The sequence below is a fragment of the Castor canadensis genome, chromosome 5, assembly GCF_047511655.1.
Source record: "Castor canadensis chromosome 5, mCasCan1.hap1v2, whole genome shotgun sequence".
Taxonomy (NCBI): domain Eukaryota; kingdom Metazoa; phylum Chordata; class Mammalia; order Rodentia; family Castoridae; genus Castor; species Castor canadensis.
The window spans coordinates 69,800,297-69,822,264 of record NC_133390.1 but is presented as its reverse complement, the minus strand read 5'-3'; the positions used below and the strand labels follow the sequence as shown (position 1 = coordinate 69,822,264).

Here is a 21,968-nt window from a genome sequence, read left to right as displayed (position 1 = left end):
GTTTAAGTGCTTTTTAAACATCAGAAATAGGTATTGAATTTTGTTTAATGCTTTTTAGAATTTACATAGATAATTATATGGTTTTTTAAAACATAGGTCTATTAATATGGTGAATAACAATAATTGATTTTCTACTAAGAACCACTATTGTATTCCTAGACTAAATCTCACTGGACAATGTAATGTCCATGGAAGCCTGTTTACTAATATATTATTTTAGGATCTTCGTACAGCATAAGTGATAGTGTTCTGCCATTTCCTCCTCCCCTTCTTTTTCTCCTCCTCCTCCTTCTTGTCTTTCTTTGTTTTAAGACAGGCACTCACCTTATAGCCCTACTAGCCTCAAACTCACAATCCTCCTGCCTCCATTTCCCAAGCACCGTCATTTCTTTGTGTCATCTTGGTCATATTTAAGAATCAGTGTTATGAATTTGGACATTTCTTTTCTCTAGAACAAGTTAGGTTGTATTGGGACAGTCTGGTCCTAGAAGAGATGATAGAATTTTCCTTTGAAACTGAGCCTGATTTTGTGCGTGTGTGTGTGTGTGTGTGTGTGTATGGGGGGTAACTCATCAGTAATTTTCTATTTTTTATATGGACATTGGTCTGCTTATGCTTTTTATATTTTATTTTTATCAAAATGCAATTTTGATAAACTGAATTTTAGTAGGAAATTATCCATTTCATCTAATTTTTCAAATAGTGAGGTATAAATAATTGCTTATGATTTTAAAAATATTTTCTCTGTTTAAATGGTTATTTCCCTTTTATTATTTTGATTTGTCTATTTTGTTAGATTTTTCAGAGACTATCTATTTTGTTAATTTGAACTTTTACATTTATTAGTTTTTTTCCTTTCCTTTTGGTTACTATGTTTTTATTTTTCTAGCTTTTTGAATTGTGAATTTAATTCATTTACATTCTTCAATTTTTATTGCAGTAAGTGCTTAAGACTAGCTTTTTTCTCAGAACCACTTTTAAATGGATCCCAGAGGTTCTAATATATAGCATTTCAGACAATACTTTGGTAAATTTAATAATCTCAAGAAAAGTAACATATTTTTCTTTTCATCCAAAATATTTAATAGGATTCTTTCTTTTGGGGTGGAGCACTCTTTTTAGTTTTGAGATTAATGTCTATGTTTATTGCACTGTGGTTGTCTTCAATCTGTCTCTCTCTCTTCATTCTTTGATGGGACTGGGGTTTGAACTCAGGATTTCATGCTTGCAAAGCAGGCTCTCTACTGCTTCTGCTGTATCTCTAACCCATTTTGCTCTGGTTACTTAGGAGGTGGGAATCTCACCAACTATTTGCCCAGGCTGGCCTCGAACTTTGATCCTTGTCATCTCAGCCTCCCAAGTAGCTAGGATTACATGTGTGAGCCATTGGTGCCCCACTTAAACCTCTTTTACAATAGCATCCGTACCACCCACCCAGTCCCCTGCCTTTCCTCATTGACTTATTGGAGAAACCAGGTCATTTAGCTCACGTGATGTTCCACATCCCGGACTTGGCTGCTTGCTTTCTTGTGATGTCCTTTCATTTATTTCGTTATACTTCATGTTTCTTTAAATTGCTATTCACTCTTACAGACTTGATTAGATTTAGGTTTAATGTTTTTGGCATACTACAACATGGCGATGCTACTTCTATTGCAATATGTCATAAAGCATGTAATGTCTTATGCCGGTTGAATGTTGTGGCTACTGTCAGCCTGACCCTCCATTGTAAAGTCCACCATTAATCTTTTATACAATGGTTTTAGAATATTTTGCAGCTCTGACTCATTATTTCATTAGGTAGCAAAATGGAGATTTTTCAAATACTGACATTCCTTTTGTGGTTGTTGTTGTTTTACTTCACTTATTTATGTTTTAACAGCTTTATTGAGATTTAACTGTTGTACAATAAAATATATACACTTGAAGTATGTAGCTTAGCTTTGACATATTTTATGCCTATATAGCTTATTATGTAATATGTTACAAAATATTATCTATTAACAATGAAATTCTTTATAAGGAAGAATTTTCTACCATCAACAGGCTAAATACTTGATTCTTTTCCTTAACTTGTCAGTTAACACATTATGAGTTGGTGCCCTGAAACTTTCAATTGTGACATTTAAGGGTTTTTTTTTTATTCTTTTCTTAAGAGGTGGGGTGGGAGGATGATATTGTAAACTCATGATTTTTTATGTTTGAAATGTTTCAATCAATTACATATTAAGTAATTACATATTCAAGTTGACTCATGTTTTTGTGTGTGGGTGTGTTTGTGTGTATGTGTGTGTGTGTTTGTGTGTGTGTGTTTGTGTGTGTGTGTGCATATATGTGTGTGTGTGTGTGTGTATATGTGTGTGTGTGTGTGTGTGTGTGTTTGTGTGTTGCTGGAGATGAAACCCAGGATCTCACACATGCTAGCAAGTGCTCTACCATTTTATAGTATCTTTGCTTTTTGGCACAAGATGTCATAAATTAACCTGGTATATTTCCTACCACAGCCCTGTAATCAACTATTTCTCTAAGGAGTCTAGTTATTTTTAGTGATGAATAGTATATAGAACTATGAGCTACTTTAATTTTAAAAAAAATAACCTTTCTAAATTTACATATTGGTTCAGTTACTAATGATACATTATTGGAATAATACTTTTTATATAAACTGTGTACACTTACATTGTTTAGGATTGTGTTTTCTTATATCAGAGCTATATAATAGTCTGTGGTTCCTTCAAATAACATTACTCTATTTTGCCTGTTATCTTCATTCATGCAATCTACATTTACTCACCACAGAAGCTAATAGGAAAGGACTCTTGGATCACTAAATCAGGAGACCTGTAGACTCAAGCTATAGGTCTCTGCAGGTGGCGTGAGCTGGAGCAAAGTACCATATCTTCCTTTATGCTTCTGACTCCTTCACTACATGGTCACAGGTAAGGGCCATATGGACAGCTGATAGCAGTGTACATGCTCCTAGATATATAGCACCCATTCATTTGACATCAATAGTCATTTGGTCTCAGACAGAGAAGCAAAGGCAACCAAGACAGGACTGTAAGAAGGGCCAGATAAATTAGAGGTTTTTTGGTGGTACTGGGATTTGAATTCAGGGCCTTGCACTTGCTAGGCAGCATTCTACCACTTGAGCCACTCCTCCAGCCCTTGGGGCCAGATAAATTAGAAATACATCCATGCCCATCGTCCAGACCCAGAAGTGGGGGGGAGTAGGAGTGAAAGAATAGACCACGATCATTTCTTACTGTCTCCCAAATACAGTCTCTGCTGATGGGGGAAGGAAAGGATGTGAACATTAAATTGAATTTAAAATTCAAGCTACATGGACTTTTTAATAAGTAAAAAATGATTAGAAAGACAGATCCTGATCAAAATGTTGTTAAAGTACAGGAAAAAGAAATCAACCAAGCCTAGTCAAAGTCAGTAATGGGAGAAAAGCAATGCTATTTGGGTTTGTAGACTATTAATATTCAGAATCTCCAATAAACTCACTCTTTTTGGTAACTATAGTTGGAGAAGTTAAATTGTATGTATCACTAAATTTTCTGGAAGGAAAATTTAGAAGGAATTTCTTTACTTTTACTTAGAGGTGTTGATAATTTTGCCTCAGGCTTTTCCTGCATTTCAGTTATGCTCCACTAGGTGGTAGCAGATATCTTGACCGTGAGATCAAATTACAGTTTTCTGTACAAATTCCATTGCAGATTTTTTTTTTTTTTTTTTGGTGGTGCTACTAGATTTTGAACTCAGAGTCTCACACTTGCTTGGCAGGAAGGAACTCTACCACTTGAGCCACTCCACCAAGCCTTTTTTGTGTTGGGTATTTTTGAGATAGGGTCTGATTTTTTTTTTTTTTTCTGCCTGGGTTGGCCTGGAACCGCAATCCCCCTGATTTCTGATCTCTGCCTTCCAATAGCTACGATTACAGGCACCCAGCTCATGACTGCTTTGTTTGTTTGTTTGTTTGAACTGTCCATAAGTTTCCATTTTTTTATTTTCAGAGTTTCACTTTTATCCCTTCTATTGACAAAATCAAGAAATGAAATCCCTGACATGCTGAGACCAAAAATCCCCCTTCCACCAAGTCAGGCTTTATTCAGAGGGCACTAATTTTCCACTTATTCACAGAATGACATCACCTTCTTCCCACAAGTGTTCTAACTGGAAACTCATTTAAATGATTTTACATGTGCTGGTACTTGCCACATATTTGAGTTGTTACAATTAGTTTTGCTTATTCTTTTTTTTGTGTGTGTGGTGTTAGGAATACAATTAATTTTAGAAAGAAAGTTACAGTCATAGAGAGCATTTTAAAGCCCACGCACAAAGCTTCTAAGCAAAAATTCAATAAGCATTTATAAACAGCTTTTAAAAACAAAGTTCTTCAACTTTTTTTTCCAAAATTTCTAAATACTCATAAAATTAGTGTGCCAAACACTCCATACCACCACTAAGATTAAACAAATATTAATATTTTGCCACATATAGTAATTATGTATATATATTTTTGTGAAATTTCTTTTGCCAAACACTTTTTTGAAACAGCGTCTTGCTATAAACTCCCAGTTGGCCTTGAACTCATGACCCTCCTGCCTTGGCCTCCTGAGTGCTGGGGTTACAGGCATGTGTCACCATACCTGGATTACAAAACATTTAAGAATAAGATGCAGATGCTGTGAGTAAAGTGGTCAGCATGCATTTTCTAAAAATTAGGACATTCTCCCATTCAACCACATTATCCACCCTTATGACAATTAATAATGCTTTCTAAATTTCATCTAAAAACAAGTTCATATTCTCATTTCCCAAAATTTCCCTGAATTCAAACTTCACACATAACCTTTGGTGGTTGTGTCCATTTGACATTTTCCCTCCAGAATTTAGACTTTCACAATCTAGAAAGACCTTTTGACATGTACATTTTAATACATGGGATATATTTAATACATATTTATTTAGTATATATTATATGTGATTCTACTGACTTTTTGGAGATGCAAAGATAGTGGTTCTACAAAGTGGCAATATTTTGGATTTATATGACTTTTTCTTTGCAGTGTCATTTAATCCTAAGAGCACTTTATCAAATGTTTTTCTTCTTTTTTTCTTTTTTTTTTTCTTTTGGTGGTACTAGGGTTTGAATTCAGGGCCTCATGCTTGGTAGGCAGGCTCTCTACCACTTGAGATCCTCTGCCTAAAATTTTTTGTTTATATTATAATTATTATTCCAATAGCCCTTTTGTGTTGGATATTTTCTACATAAGGTCTCTTGAACTATTTGCCCACGTTGGCCTCAAACCATGATTTTCCTGATATCTGCTTCCTGAGTAGCTAGGATTACAGGTGTGAACCCACTAATGCCAGATGTCAAATTAATTTTATGACAGCCAGTTCCGATTACCATGTGAAGTTTTTCAGAAGTGGCAGTGGTTTGAACCCACAAAGTATTTTGGTCTGACTGATTCTTTTATGGTTCAGGAAGCCTTATGACCATGGACTGTCAAAACAGGGAAACCTATTTCCACATGTTAGAAAACTGAGACCCAGAAAGGGGGAATGTAATAGACTATCACAAACCAGTGTCTTTAAACAACACAGATGCGTTATTTTATAGTTCTAAAGGCCTCGCAGGGTTGAAATCAAAGTGTTGGCAGGGCTGAATTTTCCCTTTCTGGAGATAGAGGAAATCTATACTTTGCTTTTCTCCAGGCTACCTGTGCTACTTGGCTTATGGTGACTTCCTCTATCTGCATAGCCAGCAACACAGCATCTTCAAATCTCTTTCTGACTTTGACCTTGGCTCTTCTGCCTCCCTCTCCTATGTGTAATGATCCTTGCAATTGCACTGAGCCCACCCGAATGATCCAGGATACTCTTCCTATCTCCAGGTTAGCTGATTAGCAATCTTAATTCCATATGCAGACTTAATTCCCCCAGCCACGTAACATAACACATTTACAGGCTCTGCGGGTCAGGACATGGACATTTTTAGGGACCATTTTTGCTTACCATATTAAGTGACCTGACAATTGTGAGTTATTCACAGGAGTCCTTTAGACATTGCAATTTTTTTTTTTTGAGACAAGATCTCACTATATAGCTCAGGCTAGTCTAGAACTCACAATCCTTCTGGCTCTACCTCCTGAGTGCTGGAATTTCAGGCTTGTGCCACCAAAACTGGCTATCATTTTCTTTTTTTTCAAGATTGAAAAATTGTTATTTTTTTGACATATAACTTTTTTCTTTTTTTTTTTTTTTTTGGCAGCACTGCCTTTTCTTTGTGATGGGTTTTTTCAGATAGGGTCTTGTGAACTATTTGCCCAGACTGGCTTCAAGCTGTAATCCTCCTAATCTCAGACTCCTGAGTATCTAGGATTACAGGCGTGAACCACTGGTGTCTGGTGACAGATAACTTTTGAATTTAATAAAGAGATGGCAAAAACCTGTATATACACTATACGTCTTCACTCAGCATCAAGTAGAACAGTTTCCAGATTTTTCATCAAGACCACCTTTATTAAAGGACTGCCCCAAACGTAATCAGTTTAAGTTTTTAAACCAAGAAATCTAAAGCTGCCAATCACAGAGTCTAACAAGCATGAGACAACCAGGTTAAAAGCCCATAATATAAGTAAAAAAATGGACTTTTAAGAGCTTTGTTTAACCTATACATTCTAATTGAGGGGATTTATTGGCCTCAGACTGATGACCATAGTTCTACATGTCAAATATATACAGACGCACACAAACAAAAATGAGCAGTGAGTATCATATAAGAAGACAAACAACACATGGCCTCATAGGTTCAAGTCGGCCAACATCTAATCCTCATGGGCGCACAGTGCAGTGAGGACACAGAGACACATATACGTCATGGACCCACAAGAGAGAACCAAAAAAGTCCTGTTCCCTGGGGACAAGGGGAGAGGGCATTCCAAGGTGGTATCCAGGCCAGAGTCAGTGTCAGGGTGTGTGAGGAAGGGGCTTCAAGGCTGGACAGAACATGGGCCAAGACACTGAGCCACAAATTTACGCAAAAGTGGAGTGCTTGTTGTGGGTAAAGGGAGGCGATATAGTGGGAGACCGCAGATAAAACGGGAAAGGAAAAGTTCATCCAAGGGGCAAACGCCTTCCCCCACAGCCTTCGCATGCTCCTTGTGGGGGTTAAGTCGCCACGGACCTCTCTGCAGATCCCCCTTAACCCTGAGGCTCTTGGAATCAAACCCATGAGCAAGAACCTTCCTTAAGGAAACTGTCTCTACTCCAAAAAAGTGGAACAAAGCATCCCAAGCAAACAAAACTCAAGACTAAGATTGATGATCACAGTAAGCTTGAATCCCTCAGACTTCCCCAGTGCCCCAACTGACCTGCTACTGAGACAGGGTCGGCCCATTCCTTATACCTACCTAGTCATTCCGTGATGCTCCGAATACATTCTCCCTCAAAATGAGTAAAGATGACAACAAATATAAACTTAGTCCACATAAAAGCCAACATAAACTTAGGGATCCTTCTGTAGTATTCCTGCACTAACCTAGCGTATCTTAACCCTCGTCTCACCTGTTCCCAAACTATCTGTGCTCTGCATTGCCCTGGAAGCATTACACTGTTGCCTTAGATTCCTCTTCTTGAGATAGCTCAAAATCTTAAAACATAACAAATTTGCACACTTTTTATATTACCATGGATGGGTAGTTATCACAAAAGGTCTATAATCAAAATCTCTTCCCCCTCATTCTCAGATGGTTACAAACTAATCTAACAAATGGCAACAAAAAGAAATGAAGTCATACAAAAATAAATTTAAAATCAAACAAAAACAAAGCCAATAAAAATATTTAAAACAAAGAATCTGTGTCTTCACACGAACAATCTAAACTTTGTTAAAGACAAAAAAAAACTTACTTGGTTTATCAAACCTATAGGCCTCTTATAAAGTACTCAAGAAGTCAGCACTTGGGGTGTTGAAGCAGGATGATCCAGACTTCAATGCCAGCCTGGGCTACGTATCCAGACTTGTCTAACAACAGCAGCAAAAAAGATGAGAAATTAATAGCTCTTAAATACAAGGGGGGAAGTTCTAGGTGACAACATAAACTAACATCAACTCATTCACCAACAAAGGAGTTCTTCCAAAATTCCATGTCCACAGGAGGGATGGTTGGTAAAACTGTCTGTGTGGGGCAGCCTTTCAGGCCAGACGGACCACCCTTAGGTCGGTTTTAGAGGCTCAGGGATGTTGGTGGATGCCTGCTCTAGGTGGGCCAGGGAGCCCGAGGAATGTTGGCTGGCTTTTTGTGCTGCCTGTTGATGTCCTCCAGCACCTGCAGGGAGTGCCTCAGCTTAGTCAGCTACGTCTGAACAGCTCACCTTTCCATTGCAACTCATTCCTTAGTTCTAAGACGTTCACTTTGATCACGTGCTCTGGTTTTTGGACAGACAACTGCAATCTGTTTTGTAAGGGGTGGGGGGGGGAACATTCTGTCTTGCAATGTCCAGAAACTTCTGGATATACTGATCAACACCGATTTGAATTTCTTCCTGATCGATGCCATTGAATAGTCCTGACTCACAAGAGATGCAAAGCAAGCCTCAAACGATGACTAGGACTGGCTGGGGAGTCTGGGTGTAGGTGGCAGGGGCCTGGGTGGCTGTTCCGGGAACATGCCACTCAGTGGAGCCACCCTGTGTGGAATGGCGGGGAGGGACGCACTGCCCATAGTTTTCTTTTAGAAGATTTTCCCACCCTCTTCCCTCTTCCTGAAATAACATTCCCCTCTATGTGACCTTTTTCTCCCCCCCTTTAAAGCAAATCCTTCTCTAAGGAATATCTTCATTCTTTAGAGTCTTACAGTAAATTCAGCTTGTCCCAAAGTTCCTAATCCAGTAACTAGACCTCTAGTGAGATCTCTTTTGGCTCTAGCAATTGGCCAATTTTGATAAATGTACCAATATGTGCTCTTCCCATTGGAGAATAATCACTTTTGTACAATTTGGATAAAAAGAGTCAACCAAAAATCTTTGATTAAGTGGTGGCTTACTCTTGTAAGCCTAGCTATTAGGAGGCAGAGATCAGGAGATTGGAGGTTTGAAACCAGCCTGGGCAAAAAGTCCTCTAGACCCTATCACACACACACACACACACACACACACACACACACACACACACACACACACACACACACCCAAATCCCATCACAACAAAACAGAGCTGCTGGAGTGGCTCAAGTGGTAGAGCACCTGCCTCGCAAGTATGAGGCCCAGATTTCAAATCCCAGTACCACTAAAAAAACATCTTTGGTTATCCCATACTGAGTCAACAGAGTAGAAGGTACCCTGTGGTAGGCAGAAGTCATATGAGAATGTCATAGCACTCCTTGGAGGCCTCTGGGCCTGATGCAACATCATTTGGAATCCAAGTCCACCAAGTTCATCCTATAAAATGGAGTTCATACGGCTGATTGACATAATTAGAGCCCATGTCGGGGGGTGTCCAGCCACATCTACAGGACAGGCGGTCATCAGGACAGGTTATGCTGTGATAGGAAGCACAGGTAGCTGCAAAAGTTGACCATTATATCTGGAATTTGTTCTATCTTATCATCTCCTACAGCAATAGCAACACACTTGCTATCGGACTTAGTTAACATTCTTCCCTTTTCCTTAATAAGAAGGTCTATTATTTTGGCTCCAGGGCGGGGGCTGAGAGGAGGTGTTGAATCTAAAATAAAGGAGTATTGAAGAGGTAGTTCCTTTTGGTAGATTTCAAATAGGTCTCTGCTCGTCTAAAACCCAGAATGTTCTTTGTCTAAATTATACTGAATAATCAGAGAATTCTTTTCGGAGATAGTGAAAATTTTGAATATTTCTAAACACAAAGTGTTGGTTCAAGTAAAGTGGGAGGTTTGGGTTAACAAATATACAAGAACATAGTTAATGGAGGACATGTTACCAGCATCAGCACTTGCTTCACTGAAACTGTCAAGGTCAGCATTATTCTTATCATTTAAGAAAATATATCAAGGTAAATTTCTTTCTTTTTTTTTTATTGTTTTATTATTCTTATGTGTATACAAGGCTTGGGTCATTTCTCCCCCCTGCCCCCTCCCCCTCCCTAACCACCCACTCCACCCCCTCCTTCTCCCCCCTCAAGGTAAATTTCAAAAAGCTCAGATAACTTCTAAAATATACATATATATGTGAAAGTATTTAAGAAATATGTTCTAAAAGAACAAGATGTAATAGAAAAGTTCTAGAGGGATTTTGGATTTGGGGTTCTCAATTATCAACATAGTGGCAGACGAATATCACCTAGTTTTTCTGAAGTCCTCAGAAGGAGTATAAACTCCTCAGTTGAGGAGTTTATTGAGGAGTTTTTACCTCAAATGTACCTCAGAAGTACATCTGAGGTATAAATATGAGTCAAAGAATTTATACCCCCAAAGTTTTGCAGCATAGGAAGTAGTTAGAGGTATCTCCTAGGAGCCTTTCCACTGAGGCTGAAGGAAGTTTTTGATGTGGTGTCTTTTCTAATAGCTCTTTTTCATTCATTTCTTTGTCTCTTGGGAGATTGCTGTGAAAAAAAATCTTCAACCAATTTTTAAGTTTTTAGCTGTCATTTCCAAAAGTCTCTTATAATATTGAATAATGTCTTCCTTTAACAGAGATAATGCACACTGTTCTTTGTGTATTCTCATGTGTGCCCAGTAATTATTTCATAAAGATAAAATTGATGTTTTCCAAACAGGTCAGGTCTTACATTTGAAGAACTAATGGGACTACCTTTGGCCAAGGAGTCTGAAAGCTTCAGTCAATCTTGTCAATTAATTTTTTTTTTTTTTTTGGCAGTACTGGGGTTTGAATGCAGGACTTTACTCTTGCTAGGCAAGTAACCCACTGCTTAAGCCAAGCCTTCAGCCCTCTGTTTTCTGACCATTTTGGAGATAATGTCTTACATTTTACCAGGGTGAGCCTGGGCCATCAGCCTCCTTTTTTTAGGCTTACTGCTGTAGCTGGGATGACAGGCACATGCTGCCACAGCCAGCCTTTCTTTTTTTTTTTTTTGTCGAGATAGCATCTCACAAACTTTTTGTCCAGGCTGGCCTCAAACTGCAGTCTTCCTGATGTCAGCCTCCTAAGTAGCTAGGATTATAGGTGTGAGCCATTAGCACCCAGCTTCCAAGTAGGAATAATTCTTTCTAATATAATCTTTCCTACTGCTAAAGCAGTGGTTTCCTGACAAAGGAAAGCTTCAACCCAATGGGAAAACATGCAAACTAGCACTGAGGATATATCTATATCCTTTGTGTTGGAGGCATTTAAATAAAATCTAATAGCTAGGTTTCAAGTGGCACATTTGGTAAAAGGAAATGTCTTTGTGTCCCAAGAAGCAGTTTAACAGAATTGTGTTTGGGACAAATAGAGCATCTTGAATATATCTTCTGAGCCTTTGTTGAGGAGATTTCCAAAAAAGCTGTTACCATAAAGGATTATTTTCCCTGGTGCCCAATGAGTTAAACTATTTATGTATTCCAGCAGAGACAACTGGACACTTTAGGGTGTTATGGGCTTTTCATTAGTTCCCACTCAAGATTCTTTTAGGAATTGAATTTGCAACCCTTGGTTGTCAGACTTCTGCCTGCTTCTTGTGGTGTGATCTGTTGTGCCTGAAGAAGGTTTGTGACAGACTGGTTTAAATGAACAGGACAAATACTTTCAGGGCATACAGTGTCATATAATGTAGCTTGTTTTGTTTTCCACCAGCTAAATTATTATCTTTTGTTTTCCTGAATTTGTTTTAGAATGTTCTGAGATTTTAAAAACGGCTAATTGGGCATATGTACAGCATCTGACAATTCTGAGATCTGTTGGCCAGAGAGAGTTAGAAATCCTCTTTGTTTCCACAACATACCATCATCTTGCACTACTCCGAATGCACAGCAACTACATAGCTGGTTTTTTTGCTAAACAGTGTTCTCTGTTGAAGGCTATGAGTTCAGCCATCTGAGCAGATTCACTCCGAGGCAAATGGCACTCTTGCTTTAAGAGTAGAAGTAACTGTATAAAAAGTCCTTGCTAAAAAAAGAAAATGTTCTTGCTCATCTCTTAAACAAGAACCACTAGTAAACAAATTAATTCTCATTTTTAATAGGTCTCTTCTAGTGGAAAGGGGTATATCTGCTATTTTAGATCAGTCATGTTTATCCTTGTAAAATTACGTTTATCCCTGTAGTTCATCTGGTAAGAGAAGTAAAGTAGCAGGATAAAGAGTTACATCACACTAGGGAAACGTTCAAAGGTGAAAGCAAGCATCTCATAAGAAGTTAGAAGGTGTATTAGTCAGTCACTCTGCAGGATCCTCAGCATAGATATGGCTTCTTCAGAGAACTTATGTTCACAATACCAATGGTGGGGGATTTTCCCTAAACCAACTCTGAAGAATCTTTGCTCAAACTGGATTCAATAAGGGCAAAGTTTAGGACAGAGGTCAAGCTAAAGACTCAGAATTCTGACCAAGTTTGGATCAAAGGAGAGAATCTTTGTCAGATTAGAGACAAAAATAGACTCACCTGTGCAAAACTTCCAGGCCACCAGCCAAATCTAAGTTACTTGACCTTCCAGGAAAAAAATCAGGAGAGAAAATAGCCAAATTTCCCAAATAGGACATTTTCAATTGGTATGATAATTGAATTCCCTTTGCTTTAATCTTTATGCAAGGTAAACTGGAGTAACCTGATGTTAGCCAAGCAGTAATTTTTCTTTCGTTCTGTTCTGTCTCCTTTACCCTGCCATATTTGAAATGACCAATCTGCTTTTTGTTCTTTGTTTCTGCTTTGTTCAGCCCTTCTTTGTTTAAAAACTAACATCTTCTGCTCAGCCCCTAGGATCACTTATTCTATTTTATGGAATGAAGTCTTGCCCAATTCTAGATCACAAAATAAAGCCAATTAAGATCTTTAAATTGTGATTTTTGGTTCTGACGGGAGTAAATGAGGAGTGCACCCACTTCCATGATGGGATGCCATGGGCTCGCCCCTTGGTGAGCACAAAGTTGATGAGCACGACCAGGGGACACAAGAGTGAAGAGGGCTTATCACTCACAGCAAGTAAGGAGAGCCCCAGACATAGTTCTTAAGCAGTGTCTCCTGAGCAAAGAAAGCAAAGTGCATTGATTGAGAAAACTTATACATATTTACATAGGAAAGACTTGTCATCACCCGTAGACACGGGTACATTCCTGAGCATATTCAGTTTGAGGTCATATGTTCCATGTTCCAGAAAATGGTGGATGGGAATGCCTCTGGGTGGAAAATTTAGTATTAAATGGGCAAAGTTTACTCTAGGTCACTTAAAAAAGAGTCAGAGTGACTTGGTGAATTTGCTTGGTTCCTTTTAAGTTTCTTTGGAGGGCTTAGTCTGAAATAACAACAAACCCCCAATTTCTAAGGAGCATTAGCAGTCATTTTAAGGGACAGCAATTCTCCCCACCCCTTGCAGCCATAGGTGGTGACCATCCCTAAATGTACCTGCTTAGTAGCTAATACTTCCATAAAGGAAGCTACGGGAGAGGGCCCCTGGGCAGTGAAGGGGTCTCCTCCTTCTGTCCAGGTTATTTTTCTTTCTTCCTGTGTCCCGGCCTTGGAGGGGTTAACCATATGTGTAGGAAGGAGAGGGCACAGCATAACTGATGCAAGTAGGGAAACCACTGACCACTCCCTTGTCCCTGACTGCAGACTTGTGCCTCTGAGGGAGGCCCAAGCTGAGGAAGGAGAAGAGGACTAAATTAAATAAAGTTCAAAGTTTTCAGCCTTCAGGACTAAATTAAACAAAGTTCAGACTTTCTTGGGGCGAGCTGGGGACTACTGGTGATTGAGCCCAAGGCCCACACGTGCTAAAGACATGGTCTACCCCCGAACTCCACTCCCAGTTAGGATATTTTAATTTATTATTAGGACCTTATATTAACTAAAACTTACCAGAAAAGTCATACTCAATGTTTTCATTTAAGGGCAGGAAAATTATCTTTACAGAGCATATTTTTTCCTCATATTTTTAAAGTTTCCTTTAAAAATGTAAACATTTCCTAATATTTAACAGGTAAAGACAATAGTATAGTGGTTTATTTTATGTGATTGTTACATTTTATTTTCCAAGTAATACTGATTAAAAATGTTTGTACATCTACTTTTTTTAAGTCCACACTTTAGCAGTCTTATTTATATAGGTTTAAAAGTTATAACACAAGATCTTTACATTAAGGATTGGGGAAAAGATTCCATTCAAAGCAAAGCCTGATATATACATGTTTTTCTTTGTACTTTTTTTGTGTGTGTGTGGTACTGGGGTTTGAACTCAGGGCCTACTTTCCAAGCCACTCCACCAGCCCTTTTTGTGATGGGTTTTTCAAGATAGGGTCTCACAAACTATAGGCCCGGGCTGGCTTGGAACAGAGATTCTTCTGATCTCTGCCTCTTGAGTAGCTAGATGATAGGCATGAGTCACTGGTGCCCGGCTAATTTTTAAATGATGCTTATCCCTCTCTCTCTTTTTAAAATCTGGTATTTTTAAAATAGTAATGCAACTTCTCATCAAAATGAAGTTTATCACAAGTGTAAATGAATTTTCCCAACTGAAAATGGCCCTTCAGCTGCCATTAGATGAATTTCTCAACCTAACTTAAATGAAAAAAATTGGAAAGATCTCATTATAAGCAAAAATATGAAGTACTGTAGCATTATTCTACATTGCTCCTTACAATACAGATTTTGAAAGAACCAGAGATGCCTTATAAACATTTTAGTTGGTCTTGAATAGTTTTATGTGGGTGTGGATTTTTTTTTTTTTCACTTTCTAAAAAGGTTGGCACCACTATTCTGTTTCTGTTGCAGAGACGACATCTGTGACTACTGGGGTAGAAGAGAATGTTGTTCAAAAGAAATCAGACCCAAAGCTTAACTGCACAGTAGCAACACGCTTTGCTTCATGAGTCTTTTGTTTTCTATACAATCAATTTTCTAGCATGCCTAAGAACACATAAAATGGTATTCTATGTGGTTATACCATATGGAAAGTATTTCAGGAAGGGCATGAGCTGGGGAAGAGAAAAGAGAGATCCCTTACCACAATGAAAGTGGATACATCTGTACCCAACTATATAATACAAATATAATCCATTTAAATTTCCAGAAATATACTTCTCAAATCTCCCCTTCATTTGTGAGGAAGATCCCCACTTTGTGGCATTAATTGAAGTGGGGAAGTGGGAGCTTACGTTTGTTTCTATAGAAACAGTTCAGCACAATAGGAAATAGACTATCTTCCAATTATCTGTTAGCGTAAGGATAGTCACACTGCTTATAATCAGTTTTAAAAGCCAGTATGTAAATTAAAAAATGTATTCATTTCTTATTTCATTCTAAAACTGGCATTGCTGTTCTCTCATTCTCTGCCCTTTCGGCCTGGAAGTGCACTTCTGGATGATTCGTTTGGACCTACTCTGGAAGCTAACTCAGACCTGAATCATGCACTTGGCTCTCCTGGAGCAGATCTGCATGGGCTTGTTCCACAGTCACTCGCACTGAATCCAACTGGACCTGATTTCGTGCACTTCCCCAACCTGTTCTATAATAGTCATTGTGTTACTGGAATTGTTGACACTCCCAGGGAGGAGGTCTCCAGAAGGGAGGAGGCCCATACCTGGCTCTTGTGTACCGAGTTCATGATGTTGCAAGAAAGAATTTTAGGTCACATAGAGATAGAGTTTATTAGTAGAGCAGGGCACAGGAAAGACAGAAACATAGTATACAACCCAGACATGGGTGTGGGCACATCTGATAACAGGTGCAATGGGTGCTCTAAAGCCAGGGGTATTTATGTTGAAAAAGTGGGTTGGGGGGGTTTGACTTGAATATCCCTCAGGAAAAGTGGCCCCTTTGTTCTGACACCTGGTATAATTAGTTGCTTTTGCTATTACACTGTCTTATCAATTGGGTCCAGAGACTTCAAGGTTGGCCTGCTCATTAAATTTGAGTCACTATGATACAGATGTTTGACCATCCCTTCAAAGAATGGGTCCTGCCAGATGTTCCCCTCAGGACAGGTATCCATCCTTGAGATAAGTATTTTTCTTTGTAGACACTTTTTGTCTCCAGAGAAGTCATTTTACCAAAAGTTCTTTCCCAGGATAAGTGCCTTAAGCTTGCTCAGTTCTTAGAGTGCATGAATTAGTTTTGGGCAAGTGGGCAAGGTCAGAGGAAGAGGGCTGCTCTTTTTCCTCTTTCTTTTTCGTAAGTATTGCAGTTTGTTGAGGGAGTGTAAGGCTTAAGGCAAAGAAAGAAGCACCTATTATGTTTTATAATCAAGCTATTCATTAGTATACTACTTATTTGTAAATTCCTGGCTTCTGTTTCCCATGCCTCAACTTTCCTGATCTATTCTGCCTCAATTGATGTCACTGGTTCAGTTTGCCTATGTGTTTCTATGTGTTTTGCCTATGTGTTTCAGTTACTATGCATAAACCCCAAGTCATCTAGAGTACATGGATCAGGTTCGTTACCAAGTGATCTTTGAACTGATCCCAGCTATTAAACTCTTTACAGACCTGGTATTCGAAAAGCTTCTTCCTTCCCTTTTTTTTTTTTGCTTCATACCAGTTTCACATGCCGTGAGGTAACATTTGAGGGTGCTGTTTTCAGCTAATCATTCATGACAATTTGTACATTCAAAAAGCTTCTTACTTGTATGTTTTTAAAGATGTGCTTTATTTATTTTTGTAGTGCTAGGGATTGAACCCAGGGCCTTTCCACATGCTAGGCAAGCACTGTACCATTTGAGCTATACTCCCAGCCCTCAAGATGCTTTTTGAAATGTTCAAAGTATCAAACTGTTTCTCATAGTATTGACACGTGATTTTTTTCCCACTTTTCTTTTTCTCTTACTGACTACTTTCTTCAAGATGGTAACAGTTTAGGTGTTGTTTCCATGGGTCCTCTTGTGCAGATTCCTTTTATTGCATATTTCAAACTTGAAACTCTCAGCAGAGTATGATTTCATATGCTCCTCTTTGCTTATGGGATCAGATGCACAGCCATTTTCTCTAATCTGTCCTTAATCTGACATTAGTATTTGCCAACAGTGCTGGAGTGGAGCCATCAGAGGAGCCTGTGTTGTGCACCTCCTCTAATGTTTCATGCCCTCACCTTCCATTTTTTGCCTTTAGCAATCTCCACCTCAATTTCGACAGGTTCTGATTCTGCAAATGTCAATAAGTGGATTAAACATCTTAAATTTCTGCAATCTTTTTTTTCCTGTGGTATTTTCCTCTAATGCAACTGAGTTTTCTTTGTTTCTTCTATTTCCTGAATAGACCCCTGAAAGAATTTGTAGAACTTACTGCAAGCAGCCCAAACTGCCTTAGGAGCCTTAAAATGGTGTCTGTGGACAATCACAGTGAGTCGGTAAACGACTCCTGCTATCATTGTTCATTCAATCAATCTGGGATCATTTTATGGTGTTCAGAGAAATCCTGAAGGCATTGCATTATTTCTTCAGCTCCATGGTTGTTAGGGTACTGTCAACATACTATGTCACTGCAGCGCTCCAACTGATACCAATCTGCAGGCCAACCAAGGGAGGGATGGGCCATAAGCCAAGAGGGGGAGATTCGGGGTCCACACAGGTGAACCTGCAGGCTTTGGGAGAAAAGTAGACAGCAGTGATGTTGGACCTGAGCAAGGTCTGATTGTGTCAAGTGCGGGAGCCTAAGTCCCTGCTCTTATGCATCAATCCCTGCTCTCCTGCTCCTCCCACCCTCCCCATCCTGACCCCAGATGTCAGAGCTTCAGACCTCAAACTCTGAATAATCACAGAGAAGATTTAGATGGAGAGTGGGAGAGAAAAAGGAAGTTACTTTAGAATTTTATCCCATGACCCTTGCTTGTTCAATGAGATGTTTTTCAATTGTGATAGTCCAGGTTAGAGATGCCAGGTGCCTTAATTAATGGTGGGAAAGAGAAGAGACTAAGCAATGCTAATAACATTGTGTTCTTGTTCCACACTTGATTTAAAATTTGCTGCCACATCTGTATAACAAAGTGACTTAAAAATGATCCTTTGAGTGTTTTACTTTCTACTTCCACTTTATTATGGTCACTTAATATTGGCCAGGGTGTGGGGAAATCAATAAGCATTGTCCCAGCCTGTGTAATCAAGAATTTTGCTGGATTTAGCTCAAGCGCTCACAAGTAACTTACTTCTAATCTCCTGTCAACTGTAATCTTGGTTGCTGCTGCTTTTTTTTTTTTTTTGGCAGCTCTGAAGTTTGAACTCAGGGTCTCAGTCTTGCTAGACAACTACTCTACCGCTTGAGCCATGCCCCAGCCCTTTTTTGCTCTAATTATCTTTCACAAAGGGCCTCAGTTTTTGCATGGGTTGGGCTTGCTCTGTAGTTGGGAATCACAGGTGCTGACTGACTACTGCACCCAGCCCAATCTTGGCTTTATTAGTCCTCAAAAGGCAATAAAATGCCTCAGATGAGGCTGTGGTTTTTCCTTCCCCCCTTATTCCTTTCCTCCCTCTCTTTCTTCCTCTCTCTTTTCTTTCCTTTGTTTGGTGGAGTGATACATCTTTACAAAACAAAGAAGCAAATGAACAATGGGGTCTACTTTCCTGTCTCCTGTGCCTCTCCGTTTTTATGAAATTTCACTCATGCTATTCTGTGTGGACGTCCTGTTCTCTGTCCAGCCCTCCCTTTCACATTGCTTCTAAAACTTGCTGGGGAGTGTTTTGGCATAGCCCACATGTTTCCATGTCTCCTGTCTGTGGCTCCCTTCCATGATGGGATGCTAAGGCCATTTCTGTAGCCTCTGCCTTGGTGTTGGCACCTGGGTTGGCTCCAGTTTTCACTGGGTATAGGCCTCTCACAGTATGAATGACCAGGCAGGTCCTCTTTCAACCTGAACATGCTGTTACTTTTGCTGCCTGATGGATTGTTTTCTTGGGAGTGTATACAGAAAAGAGAAATGCTGGCACAGAGGCTAGGAAGGCTCTGTTAAGAACTTTTTAACATTTTGCCAGAGGATAACCAACAATTGATTCATCAAAAGACATTATCAAAATTAGATGTAATGCCATAATTAGATTCATCAAGCTCTAGGAAGGCCTTTCTGATGTGCTCCAAAGAATCACCTTTTGAAATTGGTAGTAAAGGTTTTAATTTAAATTTTGGCAGGTGGTGGGGGGAGGGTGTGCTGGGCCTCTGTACATGCTAAGCACACACTGAACTACTGACTTACACAGCAGACGATTTTTATTTTAAATTTTTTACTTCTCAACTGCAATTTTAGCAGCATGGAAGACTTTCAGTTTCTTTTTGATGTGACCATTTGACTGACTGACTTTTCCTGTGACTAATAGAACTAGTCAGATCAGGGAATTTGTGTGTGTGTGTGTGTATGTGTGTGTTTAACTTTGGACCGATGAATTTTTTAATCCTTTGACTGCTTTTTAAGATAAATTTTTTTTAGTATGGAAAAAAATTAAATCCCACAAAAGTAGAGGGAAAAAACGAAGTTTCCTGTACCCATCCCTTTACTTCAACAACTACATTTCTGCTCTTGTTTTTCCTTCCATACTCACCTGTACCCCATTTTTGTATTTTAAAGCAGATCCGAGGCATCATATGCTACCCATAAATACTAAATGTGCATCACGTTTTGAGAAATAACCTCGGCACAAATGACAAAGCAAATGGGACAAAATGTTAACATTAAGTCACTCTGGGGAGAGAGGGATAGTGTTCTTTGTACTTTTGCAAATTTTCTATAGGTTTATTTCCAAATAAAATTTGGAAATTATTTCCAAATAAAAACTAAAATCCAAACAATGAACAAACAAAAAGACCATAATATCATCATATCTAATAACAGCAGTAGTAGAGTTCTCCTTGTTTTACAATAAATCATGCTCATGGAAATTATTTAATTTTTATTATTTTTATTTATTTACTTCTTTGTTGTGCTGCTATGATCAAACCCAGGGCCTTGCACATACCAGGCAAGCTTTCTACTGCTGAACTATATCCCCAGCTTTATTTAATTTTTAATTTAAATTTGTATTTCTGTTTTTTCTTTGTGGAAAGAAATTAATGAAAAGCCCAGGAAAATATTAAAAAGAAAATTAAAATGATGCATAATTCTAACACCTAGACAACAATTGCTATTAAAGATTATGTGTCTTCAGGTTACTCCAGAGGCACCTGCACACCCATGTTTATTGCAGCACTATTCACAATAGCCAAGTTATGGAAACAGCCAAGATGCCCCACCACTGACGAATGGATTAAGAAAATGTGGTATCTATACACAGTGGAATTTTATGCAGCCATGAAGAAGTATGAAATGTTATCATTCGCTGGTAAATGGATGGAATTGGAGAACATCATTCTGAGTGAGGTTAGCCTGGCCCAAAAGACCAAAAATTGTATGTTCTCCCTCATATGCAGACATTAGGTCAAGGGCAAACACAACAATGGGATTGGACTTTGAGCACATGATAAAAGCGCAAGCACACAAAGGAGATATGAGGATAGGTAAGACACCTAAAACACTAGATAGCATTTGTTACCCTCGACGCAGAGAAACTAAAGCACATACTTTAAAAGCAACAGAGGCCAATAGGAGAAGGGGACCAGGAACTAGAGAAAAGGTGAGATCAAAAAGAATTAACCTAGAAGGTAACACACATGCACAGGAAAGTAATGTGAGTCAACTCCCTGTATAGCTATCCTTATCTCAACTAGCAAAAACCCTTGTTCCTTCCTATTATTGCTTATACTCTCTCTTCAACAAAATTAGAGATAAGGGCAAAACAGTTTCTGCCGGGTATTGAGGGGGTGGGGGGAGAGGGAGGGGGCAGAGTGGGTGGTAAGGGAGGGGTTGGGGGCAGGGGGAGAAGTGACCCAAGCATTGTACACACATATGAATAATAAAACAATAAAAAATAAAGAAAAAGTAAAGATCATGTGTCTTTCTCCAGGCTATTAAGTAGATACTGACAGTACACAGACACACAGACACACACACACACACACACACACACACACACAGGCACCCTCTCTTGGGACCATTCCCAGCTCTGGGAATTCTACTCTTTGCTACTTTTCTAACTCAGTAAACTCTCCCACTAAACAAACAAACAAAACACTCTAAAGATACACACACAGATATGTATGCACATATCCCTAACGAGTCAAATGGTGCTGGAGGTGTGGCTCAAGTGGTGGAGCTCCTGCCTAGCAAACACTAGGCCCTGACTTTAAACCCTAGTAGTGCCAACATAATAAAAAATAATAAAAAAATAAAAGCAAATCTGCTAACCTTTGGTCATCTGTAAATCCAGGTCATCTGGAGACCAGATATCTTACTACAGTTGCCTTCCACTTACCCTAATAGATTCCATCTATTTGGGATCTGCCTTGGTCTTCAATGGTCTCCTCAAATGAGCAGCCAGGCTCAGACCAGCTCTGGCTGTGCACCCGTTGTCTATGTTCTGTTTGTCCTCCAACAAAATATAGGTCACGAGCCAGGGGAAACTCTTGCTTGGGCAGAGCTAGTCCATAGACATGACTTTATCCAGGCCAGAATATGAAATGTGACTTTTGGAGACAGAGACAGGACAGCCTCAATTTTCCCCAAATCAAGACTAATACAATTAGAGTTTTGAAGATAATAGGGACTTTGCGGATAATAACATCATGTCTCCTTGAAAGTGCCAAACTAAATTCTTCTTTAAGACTATACAATTCATTTTCATTTTCAAAAGAAGGATAAGCAGTTTCTCACTGCCAATGGGTCTTGAGGAATTTTTCCCCCAAAAAGTGACTAAAAGGTGATTTTATGTTTTTCTCTTTAAGTCATTTCATTGCTGTCGTGGTGGTGGTGGAGCTGGCC

The 21,968-nt window shown here is 39.0% G+C and overlaps 2 pseudogenes; both read right to left on the bottom strand.

Moving 5' to 3' along the window:
• The window catches only part of LOC109677455 (cystatin-A-like), a 58,603-nt pseudogene extending 50,544 nt beyond the window's left edge, over positions 1 to 8,059 (bottom strand).
• Positions 8,060 to 15,431: 7,372 nt separating this feature from the next.
• Positions 15,432 to 17,203, bottom strand: LOC109677454 (zinc finger protein 131 pseudogene; annotated as a pseudogene).
• Positions 17,204 to 21,968: the final 4,765 nt, after the last annotated feature.